The sequence below is a fragment of the Henckelia pumila genome, chromosome 1 (assembly GCF_033568475.1).
Source record: "Henckelia pumila isolate YLH828 chromosome 1, ASM3356847v2, whole genome shotgun sequence".
Classification (NCBI taxonomy): domain Eukaryota; kingdom Viridiplantae; phylum Streptophyta; class Magnoliopsida; order Lamiales; family Gesneriaceae; genus Henckelia; species Henckelia pumila.
The window spans coordinates 51,249,533-51,259,614 of NC_133120.1; the positions used below are offsets into that span (position 1 = coordinate 51,249,533).

The 10,082-nt window shown below is 37.4% G+C and overlaps 1 non-coding gene across 1 annotated transcript; it reads right to left on the reverse strand.

Annotated features, from left to right (window-relative positions):
• Positions 1-8,370: 8,370 nt before the first annotated feature.
• On the reverse strand, positions 8,371-8,481 carry LOC140876846 (small nucleolar RNA R71). The gene has a single exon (XR_012149078.1). It is a non-coding gene; the product is annotated as a small nucleolar RNA R71 (small nucleolar RNA).
• Between the last annotated feature and the right edge of the window lie 1,601 nt (positions 8,482-10,082).

Here is a 10,082-nt window from a genome sequence, read left to right on the forward strand (position 1 = left end):
TTCCTCATGCTAGAACAAGTGTAGATGCAAGTATGAGATTTCAAAAGGGAAAACTCGAGAACCACAGTCCCGAGTATGCTATCCCGCTACGATGACTGCTTTTACCTTTCAATGCAGTAGCTCCAACTCTGGATAAGCTACAAAAGAGATTGTATAAACAACTACACAATCTAACAACAACAAGGCAACGGTTCAAGGAAAACTCTTTATACCGTTCTTCGTCCAATTCTCTGAAACGATCAAACAGCTGCTAACTCTGGGCTTGACAACTCCAAATGAATCTGTTCAGATACAAGAGATGATTGATCAATAACCACGATCAACTTACAAGCCAAGTTCAAACTCAAAAACGGTTCAAAATCTCCAAAAACTCAAACCGACGGCATAACGGCTATAACTGAACAAACCGGCAACGCATACAGCAGTTCAATACTGATAACAACTCAATTCAATGCTAATACAACAACAACAAGACAAACCCAACAAATCTCAAAACCATGATTTTCGAAAATGGCTTCCAAAAATCATAACAAATCCGAACGTCGCTCTATTTTAAAACTGACAGATAATAAAAGATCAGAACTCTGTAGAGAACAACATACTCGAATCTAGAACGATTCTAACAACATCCAAAAACTAGAATGTATCCGATCGTAGAAAAACTTACGGTATAACGGAGCTCTCGCTGCAGTGATCGTTAAACTTCCTTCAGAAATAATTTCTAACGGCCGGATCGAGCTCGGACTGAAATCCAAAAGCTTGAAAAGGAGATGGGGCGTTTCAATGGAGGAGGAGGAGCCGGCTAAGGAAGGAGAAGGATGAATGAGAAAAGTCAAAAGTTGAGTAGATAATATAACAAATCCATTATTTGCGTTTTAGTCCCTAAAATTTCCAAAATTTGCAAAAAGGACCTTGATCAAAATCAAGTCGGCTCGTGAACTCTGCAATCTCCGATTAACTCAAATAAACTCATTTAAGATAAAAATGGGGCGTCACAATTCTCCCCCACTAAGAAGAGATTTCGTCCTCGAAATCAACGAGAACCACAACTCAAAGATAGAATAAAGAACTAAAGACAGTAAGAAGAACTCACGTCATCCGAATAGCTCTGGAAAACGCTGTCTCATGTCAGACTCTGTCTCCCAAGTCGCTTCCTCAACACCGTGACGGCTCCACTGCACCTTCACTAACGGAATCAACTTGGTCCTGAGTTGCTTTTTCTTTCCGATCAAGGATCTGAATCGGTCGCTCAAAATAGCTCAGAGTCTCGTCTAACTCGGCTTCGTCAGGCTGAAGGATATGAGAAGGATCTGGATGATACTTTCGCATCATAGAGACGTGAAAAACGTCGTGAATACCAGATAAAGACGGAGGAAGTGCAATTCTGTAGGCAAGATCGCCTATCTTCTCGAGAATCTCGTACGGACCAATGAATCTCGGAGATAACTTTCCTCTCTTACCGAATCTGACGGTGCCTCTGAACGGAGAAATCTTAAGGAATACATGGTCTCCCTGCTCAAAACTCAGAGGTCGACGTCTGACATTCGCATACTTTGCTTGTCTATCTTGAGCTGTCTTCATTCTGGTCTGAATGACCTTAACCTGTTCTGCCATAACTCGAAGCATATCCGGCCCCAAATCTGGTGACTCAGATAAATCATCCCAAAACAACGGAGATCAGCATTTCTTACCATACAATGCCTCAAAAGGTGCCATACCGATACTCGCTTGGAAGCTGTTGTTGTAAGAAAACTCAACAAGAGGCAAAGAATCCTGCCAACTAGTGCCAAAGTCTAGCACTACCGCTCGCAGCATATCCTCCAACGTCTGGATAGTCCGCTCTGACTGTCCATCTGTCTGAGGATGATAAGCTGTACTCAGATGCAATCGAGTACCAAGCGCCTCTTGCAAACTATGCCAGAAGTGCGAAGTGAATCTCGGGTCTCTGTCTGAAACGATCGACTTCGGCACCCCATGCAATCTCACAACATTGCTAACATAAAGCTCAGCCATCTGATCATGACGATACGTCATCCTGTAAGGAATAAAGCAAGCTGACTTCGTCAATCGGTCGATTACTACCCAAATGGCATCGCATCCTCGAACAGATCGTGGTAGCTTCATGACGAAATCCATAGAAATGTGATCCCATTTCCAATCAGGAACAGATAAGCTGTGCAATAGACCACCTGGTCTCTTCCGCTCTGCTTTCACTTGCTGACAGTTCAAACACCGTGACACAAACCTCGCGATGTCGCTCTTCATTCTCTTCCACCAGAACTGACTCTTTAGATCATTGTACATCTTACGACCTCCAGGATGAATGCTAAACCGACTGCAATGAGCCTCTCGGAGAATACGCTGTCTCAACTCCGAAATATCAGGCACAACAATACGGTTATTCACAAACAAAACGTCATCTCTAACCTGGAATTCTGACTGATGCCCAGTTCTGACTTTCTCTACTGAAACCTGAATGCTCGGCTCAGACTTTTGTGCTTCTCTGATTGCAACAAACAACTCCGGCTCGGCTTGAATAGCAAACACTCTGATAGTCTCCCTATCTGTTTCAAACTCTAAACCGGAAGTGCAACAATCATCGACCAACTGAGAAACACCGATAGTTGAAAGAGATAAAGAACAAAGCTTTTGGCTCAAGGCATCTGCAACTGCATTCGACTTCCCTGGATAATACTTGATCTCACAGTCGAAATCCTTCAACAGATCTAACCATCTTCTCTGTCTCATATTCAGCTCTGCCTGTGAAAACAAGTACTTAAGACTCTTATGATCAGAAAAGATCTCGAAAGACTCACCATAAAGATAGTGACGCCAGATATTCAAAGCAAATACAATCGCTGCAAGTTCAAGATCATAAACAGGATAACGAGTCTCGTGCGGTTTCAGCTGCCTCGATGCATACGCTATCACATGCTTATGCTGCATAAGAACACAACCCAAACCTCGGTTAGAAGCATCACAATACACTGTGAAACCTCCAGTACCCTTCGGAATAGAAAGAATTGGAGCACTGGTCAGTCTCCTCTTCAGATCAACAAAGCTAGCCTCACAATCTGTAGTCCAGACAAAAGGCGCATTTTTTTGAGTCAGCTGGGTAATAGGCTTGGCAATAGATGAGAAACCCTCGATGAAACGACGGTAATAACCAGCTAAACCCATGAAGCTTCGGATCTCAGGTACTGATGTCGGTCTAGGCCAATTCATAACCGCTTCGATTTTGCTGGGATCGACAGAAATCCCATCTTCAGAAATAATATGACCGATAAAGACAACTCGATCTAACCAGAATTCGCATTTCGATAGCTTGGCAAACAACTGCTCAACTCGCAAAATCTGCAAGACGATTCTCAAGTGCTCTGCATGGTCAGTACGGTTCTTCGAGTAGATAAGAATATCATCGATGAAAATAATGACGAACTCATCTAAATAACACTGAAAGATACGGTTCATCAAACCCATAAAAATAGCTGGAGCGTTAGTCAAACCGAACGGCATGACTATAAACTCAAAGTGACCATACCTCGTTCTGAATGCGGTCTTAAGAACATCTTCCTCTCGCACTCTCAGCTGATGGTAGCCTGACCTCAGATCAATCTTAGAGTAGACAGAAGAACCCTGCAGTTGATCGAACAAGTCATCTATTCGGGGTAAAGGATACCTGTTCTTAACTGTAGCCTGATTCAATTGACGGTAGTCGATACAGAGCCTCATAGAACCATCCTTCTTCCGAACGAATAGAACAGGAGCACCCCAAGGCGATACACTAGGTCTGATGTATCACTTGGCAATCAAATCCTCAAGCTGCTCCTTCAACTCTCTCAATTCAACAAGTGCCATACGATAAGGAGCTTTTGAAATAGGTTGAGTACCTGGCACTAAGTCAATGCTGAATTCAACCTCTCGAATGGGTGGCAATCCAGGAACATCTTTCGGAAACACATCAGCAAAATCTCTAACCACTGGTAAGTCAACCAAAGCTGGGCTAGATTTCAGTACATCAACCGCATAAACCAAAAATCCTTTTGCACCTCTCTGTAACAAACGAGTCATAGATAACACTGAAATCAAAGGAATTCTAGATCGAGAACCCTTACCAAAGAATTTCCACTCGTCTGCCATTTCAGGTCTGAACCTGACAACTTTCAGAAAACAATCAACTGTTGCCCTGTACTTGGTCAAAGCATCTATACCGACAATACAATCAAAATCTGACAACCCAAGCACAATACAGTCGAATTCTAACAAGTTCCCCTTGAAACAAAGTTCACAGTTCCTGACTAGTCGGACAGAAACAATTCCTCCACCCAAAGGTGAAGTAACAGCTACTACTGTAGGCAACAATTCAGTTGGCAAAGCATGCAATAACACATATTTCTCAGAGATAAAGGAATGGGAAGCACCTGTATCTCAAGACATGAGCAGAATGACCGAAAATCGAACAGTTACCTGCTATGACATCGTCAGGTGCTGCCTGAGCCTGATCCTCTGTCAATGCAAAGACTCGTGCTTGCTGTCTCGGAGGCTGATTTGCACTAGAGCTACCTCCCTGTCTGTTCTGCTGTTGCTAGAGTTGGAAAGAGTGCACTGCAGACGACTGCCTCTCCGGCTGAGCTGCAGGTCTAGACGAACTCCCACTCTGAGCTCTATCTCTATTACGTTGAGGGCACACTTTAGAAAAGTGTCCCGGTTGCTGACATGTGTTACAATTGCCGAAGACTCCCACACACTGATCCGGTGAGTGTCTTCCTCCACACTTGCTGCAGTACAAGGATGATGATCTAGAACTCGGTCCTGAACCGAATTGCTTCGAACCACTGGAACTGGACGAACTGTTCCCCTGTCTCTTGAACTGTTTACCTCTTGCCTTGTACTGATCCTTTCTGTTTCCCCCACTGTTTCCACCTTCATACCTCTGCTGCTGGTTCAGATGTTGAGGTGGCTGATTCTGGTACTGAGATGGTTGGTTCTGATACTGCCTCTGCTGCTGAGGTGCCCCCTGATTACCTCTTTGCCTCCACAAGCCTGCTTCTGCTCCCTTTGCATAATTCATGGCATCCGCAAAGTTGCTAGGCCTGTTGGTGTTAACCAACGTGAAGACATCGGGGTTCAACCCGTTGATGAACTGATCTGCCTTAGCTTCTTCATCTCCGGCAATTAGCGGTGCAAAACGCAACAGACTATCGAACTTAGCCACGTACTCTTCAATGTTCAGATTCCCTTGCCTCAGATTTGCAAACTCTACTCCCTTATCCTTACGATACGAGATAGGGAAAAACCGCTTATAAAACTCAGATTTAAAAAGAGTCCAAGTAACCTCTATACCTCTACTCTCAAATGCTTTCTTTGTCATGATCCACCAGCTCTTAGCACCACCACGCAGCTGATGAATTACTAACCTGATTCGGCGGTCATCTGTGTAGTCAATGGAATCAAACAACTGATCCATATCATCCAACCAACTCTCACAGTCAACTGGATTTTCTGAACCCATCAACAATGGCGGATTGAACGACTGAAACCTCTTCAGCAAGGTTTCCATAGGAGTCGCTGAAGCATCCAATTGATCAACCTCAGTGCTAGCTTGCTCAGTCGCAGGGATAACTGGTGGTGTGTTTCTGTTTATCACTCGACGAGGACCCATCTGATAATCAAAGGTTAGCACACGAGATATCTCAATCGCTACCATCAGTGCCCTTACAACCGCTTGGAATACCGAATACCAGTCGAGAACAGAAACAGTTATATCTCAAGTAGATCATGCTTTATTAATTTAAATCACACAACCATGTAATTCAAATAATTCTCAAACAATAAAGCATGCTCGCATGGAATTAAGTACACAATTAAATAATTCAAACACATGCGAGGAGTCATTGCACACAGACTCGATCTACCCCGCTCACTCTAGTTCGACCAAGAATCTTAACGCTTTGATACCACTTAATGTGAGACCTCGATTCTAAACCACTAATCTCGGATTAAACAACAATTAAGTGATGAAACTTAAAATTTGTAATTATTTATATGTTAAAAAGTGTGTTTTAAAATTTAAGTTTAATTAAAATTATGAAGTTGTATTATTTTAGTGTTATGTGTTTATATTTAAATGTTTTACTAAAATGTTGTATTTTACGGTTTGCGCAGGTTTGGTAAAAATAAAATTACTCAAGCTACAGTGGTCATAATGGAGTAATCTCAAAACCTGTAGAATCACAAAAGAGGCATCTTCAACTTTGTAGAAGACAAGAAATTCCAAAAACTTCATTAAGATGATCAAAATAATAAAACATCAAAATGGAGATAGATTTACTTTTACTATGACCAGCTTGGAGTAAAAATATCATAAGTATTTCATATTTTATCCAAAAGGGGTGAATGAGTTGTCCAAACACATCTACACAAAATATCCTACATGTTCTATGTTGAAAAGAAAGGCTGAATCGGTGGTCTAAGGCATCAAACATGCCAATTAAAGTTGGGTCATGGTATTGACATTCAAGGAGACAAGCACCCACCAACTTTACTATTTCACATTTAATAAGCCTTGGACTCTTCCTCTCATTTGGCCTATAAATAGATGTGTTGTATAAGCTTTGTAGTGTGCAAGAGTGTAGAGAATTCTTCATTTGTAAAATAAATATTGTGTGTGTGAGAATAAAGTTTGAGTGTGCAAGTTTCTCAAGTTCAAGTATGAAATTTCTTTTATCTTTATTCTTGAGTTTCATGTTCATGGAAAGCTAAATCTTTTTATGTCAAGGTGAAAAGGTTTCATTGTTGGTCAAGTAAGATTGTCTATATTTTGTATATTCTTTTCTTTTCTATTTTTATTTTTACTAATTGATCTTTATTTGTAGGTATAATTTTGGATGATTTGTTGTTATCTATTTACATCAAATGCTTGGTACCTTGAATGTGGTTACCTTGATTTGTTGTCAAATATGATACAATAATTACTACAATAATTATATACTATAAATATATGTATCTATTTATAATAAAGTCATATATATTATTTAGACGATAGCGTGACACTGTCGGTTGTTCTAAATAATATATTGTGATTTGAACTAACATTTACTTTATCGCATCTAACTTTTACTTTATCGCAACTAACATTTACTTTTCCGCAACTAACATTTACTTTCTCGCATCTAACTTTTACTTTTCCGCAACTAACATTTACTTTATCGCATCTAACATAAAGTCATATATTTTATTTAGACGATAGCGTGGCTCTGCCGGTTGTTCTAAATAAAATATTGTGATTTGATCTAACATTTACTTTTATGTCAATTTATATTTATGCATTTATATATATTATGGGTACCATGTATTAAATATCGGTGGATATTAATATAGTGGGAACTATATTATATGATATACTTGTTTAAATATTTAATTGTTCTTTTTATGTTTATATTTATTCATCTATATATATATTATGGGTACCATGTATTAAATATCGGTTAATCTGATATTAATATAGTGGGAACTATATTATATGATATACTTGTTTAAATATTTCATTGTTCTTTTATGTTTATTTTTATTTTAGTTTCTTTTATTTATTTTTATTTAGCAATCTTAATTAAACCAACAATGAACCTTTGAAACCTTGACAATTTTATAATTTGTGTATTTGAAGTTTTATAATAATATTTTCATCTATAATATATTATTGCTAAAATTAAACTTACAACATCCTCTCCGTGGATCGATCTCGTACTCACGAGTATATTACTTGCAGACAACCTACACTTGGGTGAATTACAATTTAAGTTGTAGCAAGTTTTTGGCGCCGTTGCCGGGGAGGTATAAATTAAGTTTAATTTTGTTATTATGTAAATAGTATGTTGTTTTTAATTGTATGATTGTTTGGAGTCGTAAACAAAGTGGTAGACTTGTTCGAGTAACTGAAAATATTTTAAACATGGACGATAATTCTAATAATCAAGATGATAATAATAATAATAATCATCATCAAGATTATGAACAACCAAGAACACTTAGGCACCATATGAATCCAATAAGAACTAGTACACCATCTTGTTTAGTTTTTCCTCCTGATGCATCTAATTTCAATTTTAAGCCACAAGTCATTCAACTTTTACCAAATTTTCATGGCTTAGATTCTGAAAATCCATATTTGCATTTAAGAGAATTTGAGGAGGTTTGCAACACTTATAATGATCAAAATTGTAGCATGGATACTGTTCGATTAAAGCTTTTCCCTTTTTCCTTAAAAGATAAAGCTAAAACATGGTTGCAAAATTTGAGATCAAGTTCAATAAGATCATGGGAAGAAATGCAACAACAATTTATAAAAAAGTTTTTTCCTTCCCATAGAACAAACTCTTTTAAAAGACAAATTACAACTTTTTCTCAAAAACAAGGGGAAACATTTTATCAATGTTGGGATAGATATAAAGAGTTACTTAATACATGCCCACATCATGGTTTTGAAATATGGAGAATAGTTTCTCACTTTTATGAAGGTTTAATACCTAAAGATAGGCAAATGATAGAATTCATGTGTAATGGAACTTTTGAAGATAAAAACCCAAATGAAGCTATGGAATATTTGGAGTCATTAGCAGAAAATGCTCAAAATTGGGATAATATAGGCTCAATTGAACCACCAAGTAAAACCAATAATTCAACAAATGGGGGTGGTATTTATCATCTTAAAGATGATGTAGATGTTCAAGCTAAACTTGCATCTTTAGCAAGAAAAATCGAGTCATTAGAAATGAAAAAGAGTGATCAATTAAAAAGTGTTCAAGAAATTGTTTGTCATATATGTGACACACATGATCATCTTACAAAAAATTGTCCTACTTTGCCTTCATTTAAAGAATGTCTCCATGAACAAGCCAATTATGTTAACAATTTTAAAAAACCAACATTAGATCCTTTTTCACAAACATACAATCCTGGTTGGAGAAATCATCCCAATTTTAGTTGGAGGAACGATAATAATGCACAACCTTCACAACAACCTTTTCAAAATAACCAAAATCATCAAGGTTATGCTCCTTATATCCCACCTCCAAGAAAAATTTTTGAAGATGAAATTCATGCATACATTCAAAAGCAAGAGTCTATCAATATTCAAAACATTCAATCTATGAATGATTTGAAAGAAACTCTTGCAAAATTTGCATCTGCACTTAATATTCATGAAAAAGGAAAATTTCCATCTCAACCACAACCTAATCCTAAAAATCAAAATCAAGAAAAATTTGATCAAGTAAAATCTGTTATTACTCTTAGAAGTGGTAAAATAGTTAATGATCCATATAGTGATGAAAACAAATATCAGTCAAACTCAAAGAGTAAGGATGAAAATCTTGATACTTTCGAGAAAGATGATACTTTGAGTCCTAAGATTAAGAAAGTTGATGATAAATTATCTGAAATAATATGTGAGTCAAATAAGCATGTTCCTTTCCCTCATGCATTAGTTAATAATAAAAAACAAAAAAATGATTCTGATATTTATGAAGTTTTTAAACAAGTAAAAATAAATATTCCATTATTAGATGCTATTAAACAAGTGCCTTCTTATGCAAAGTTTTTAAAAGATTTATGTACTGTAAAAAGACAATTGCATGTAAAGAAGAAAGCATTCTTAACGGAGCAAGTAAGTTCTATTATTCAAAATAATTCTACTTTGAAATATAAAGATCCCGGTTGTCCAACAATTTCATGTATTATTGGAAAAAATAAAATTAAAAAAGCTTTGTTAGATTTGGGAGCAAGTGTGAATTTAATTCCTTATTCAGTTTATGAAAAGCTTAAGTTGGGAGATTTAAAACCTACATCTGTTACTCTTTTACTAGCCGATAGGTCAATCAAAATACCTAGAGGTATCGTAGAAGATGTGTTAGTTCAAGTCGATAAATTCATATATCCTGTGGATTTTATTGTCTTGGATACACAACCAATAGAAGTACATAACGAAATTCCAGTAATATTGGGACGTCCATTTCTAGCAACTTCAAATGCTTTAATTAATTGTCGAAATGGAATAATGAAATTGTCTTTTGGAAATATGACTT